This window comes from Schistocerca americana, chromosome X (assembly GCF_021461395.2).
Source record: "Schistocerca americana isolate TAMUIC-IGC-003095 chromosome X, iqSchAmer2.1, whole genome shotgun sequence".
Lineage (NCBI taxonomy): Eukaryota > Metazoa > Arthropoda > Insecta > Orthoptera > Acrididae > Schistocerca > Schistocerca americana.
The window spans coordinates 944,619,331-944,622,209 of NC_060130.1; the positions used below are offsets into that span (position 1 = coordinate 944,619,331).

At 46.8% G+C, this 2,879-nt stretch overlaps 1 non-coding gene across 1 annotated transcript; it reads right to left on the reverse strand.

The window, feature by feature from the left end:
- Positions 1–359: 359 nt before the first annotated feature.
- On the reverse strand, positions 360–434 carry Trnat-ugu. The gene has a single exon. It is a non-coding gene; the product is annotated as a tRNA-Thr (tRNA).
- Positions 435–2,879: the final 2,445 nt, after the last annotated feature.

Here is a 2,879-nt window from a genome sequence, read left to right on the forward strand (position 1 = left end):
AAGGAGAGATCCGATGGCATTAAATGGTTTAAAAGAGATGATAACGAAATTCTAAAACACGGGTGAGCGTGGTGTAGCACCTGGAGGAGGAAGGCATCCTATCCCGGTGCAAGGTACTGACGAGGTTGCTGTTGCTGTAACAGTCTATGCAGCACGTGTCCCCGGTGGTGCTGGTGCAGTGTCACGAAAATTGTCCACCCCATGATCAACAGTACAGAAAGTTGCTCTTCAGTTTCTGGTACGGATGGAAGTTCATGACATGTGGCTAGACAATATTCTGTGGTGAAATGATTATTAAATCAATACCCTAAGCTGCCGACAGGCGTTGATATATGCCAATGGGGACGGTTGAAAATGTGTGCCCCGACCGGGACTCGAACCCGGGATCTCCTGCTTACATGGCAGTCGCTCTATCCATCTGAGCCACCGAGGGCACAGAGGATAGGGCGACTGCAGGGATTTATCCCTTGCACGCTCCACGTGAGACCCATATTCCCAACTTAATGTCCACATACTACATTCGTAGTGCCCCTGCCCACTACACTCATTACTCGCGGCAGACAATCTTACCGAGTCCCATAAGAGTTCAGGCAATGCGTGTGGATCCGCACAGCAGAAGAAGGTCAATGGCCAGTTAGCTTTAAATATATGGAGAAGGTATCTGTTCTTTCTTATATGTGAGAAAGAACAGATACCATCTCCATATAATATTCTATGGAGTGGTGAGGCACATTTGACGCTACAGGGTGTAGTGAATACACAGAACTGGCGAGTATGGATTACTGTTAGACCACGTGCTGTGCACGAAGCGCCACTGCACTCGCCGTATGAGACTGTGTGGTGTGGATTCACAAAGCACCTTTATTCTCGGTCTGTTCTTCTTTGAAGAGAACACACCCACAGCTCCTGTCAAGTGTACCCTGACCGCACGTTATCGAGACCTGCTTGTACAGCACGTGATTCCTGCTTTGGAAGAACGCAGCTGTGTACAGACCACTGCTTTCATGCAAGAGGGACAACACGTCATGTCGCTAGCCGAACGAGAGATCTGCTTAATGCAAACTTCCACCGAACATTCTGTCTACATAGACTATCCAGATACATGTCCTGCAAGAGCAGCCAATCAAAATCCATGTGATTTCTAAATGAACGCGATTACAAGGGACACATTCGGTCTCTATGTGATTTGAAGGCCAGTACACAGGAACATATTGCTCATATTCCACCGAAACTGCTGACATTGTGCCTCACTCACTTGTCCGACCTTCTCTGCCCACGTCCCGTTCCTAATCTATTACATATGGAAACATTTCTATACGTTTTTCCTGGATTCACAGGGTCAGGCTTGCACCTGGTCGCCAAAATTGGAACTAATTTTTTTCCAGCGTAAACCAGTTCCGCATTAACGCATTAGCATATCTACCGCATTTCGCTGCCATACAATAATTACAGATCACATCGGACCTCTGCGAGTAACTGCACTTTAATTATAACCACCCGGTACGTCTTTGCTCCCATGACTGCATATAAAAGTCGTAAAATAACGTGGAAATAGTTTTCCTTTGTCTTAGAAACACGTTACTTCTCAGCAGGTGTTGCAAAGTTCTTACTCATGAAGTCAGTGTTTTTAAGAGTTTTGCAATAACTGCTCAAAAGTAATGTGCTCCTAAAATAACGAAAAACTGTTTACAGGTATTTATTTTGCGACAGCTATGTGCAGTCATAGGAGCAAAGACGAACAAGGCGTAAACACCATTAGCGAATCAAATGGTTCAAATGGCTCTGAGCACTATGGGACTCAACTGCTGAGGTCATTAGTCCCCTAGAACTTAGAACTAGTTAAACCTAACTAACCTAAGGACATCACAAACATCCATTCCCGAGGCAGGATTCGAACCTGCGACCGTAGCGGTCTTGCGGTTCCAGACTGCAGCGCCTTTAACCGCACGGCCACTTCGGCCGGCCCATTAGCGAATCCTCTACAAAGTAATTCATAAATCTCCCAGTATGTTTAGCATATACCTTGTTCCTATGTTAAATCCGTAAGTGATATTAATGTATTCGGTGTATAATGTTTCCGCTTTAGATACCTGAAAAGGGCCTAAGACCGAAATTGTACAATCGTACATCAAATAAAGAAAATGTCAGCTGAACGCGTCACAAAATCAGTTTAAATTATTTTTGTTTTCAGTACAAAGTAGACAATGTACGCCTAGATCAGATTTATTTTTGCCTTATTGCTTTACTACAAATTTAGCCATGCCATCGACTGAAGGGAGGGGCGGCAGAGGGGCAGGAGACACCTTCCCCTCCCCCAGCACCGGCCACTGACCCCACCCCCGACGTCACCCTCTGCGGCAGCCCCTGGCAATCAGCATTGGTGTCCAAGCTGCTTACGGTGATCGCGGCAAACATGCTCAATTGGCGGTGCCAGAGGATAGCTTGTCTGATTAGATAGGACCACACAGCCACGGGCAGGATGATTTCTACCTCATCCAATTAATTGCATGGATGAGTGGTGTCCGAAAGAACAGACACCATGCGTTCATTTAATTGATTCGCCTGGGTGGGCAATGGATCCATCTTCTTCAGTGCGTATGAATAAGTACGCCCGGCCTCCAGTGGGAATCTCAGATTAGGGAGGAAATTGACAGGCACCACCGGTAGGTGGAGCTCGGTGGGAATGTGGGTCGGACATGGGGCGTGCCGAGATACTCCACGCAGTTGCGATAAAACTGTGTCTTAGATGGCGCAATGGTAAACGCACCTGCCTATTAAGCAGGAGATCCTGGGTTTGAATCCCGATCCAGCACACGATTTCTCTCGTCGCCGCTGCTTTTGCATAATGTCCCGATGCAGCCGCCGTCAGTAATTCATTT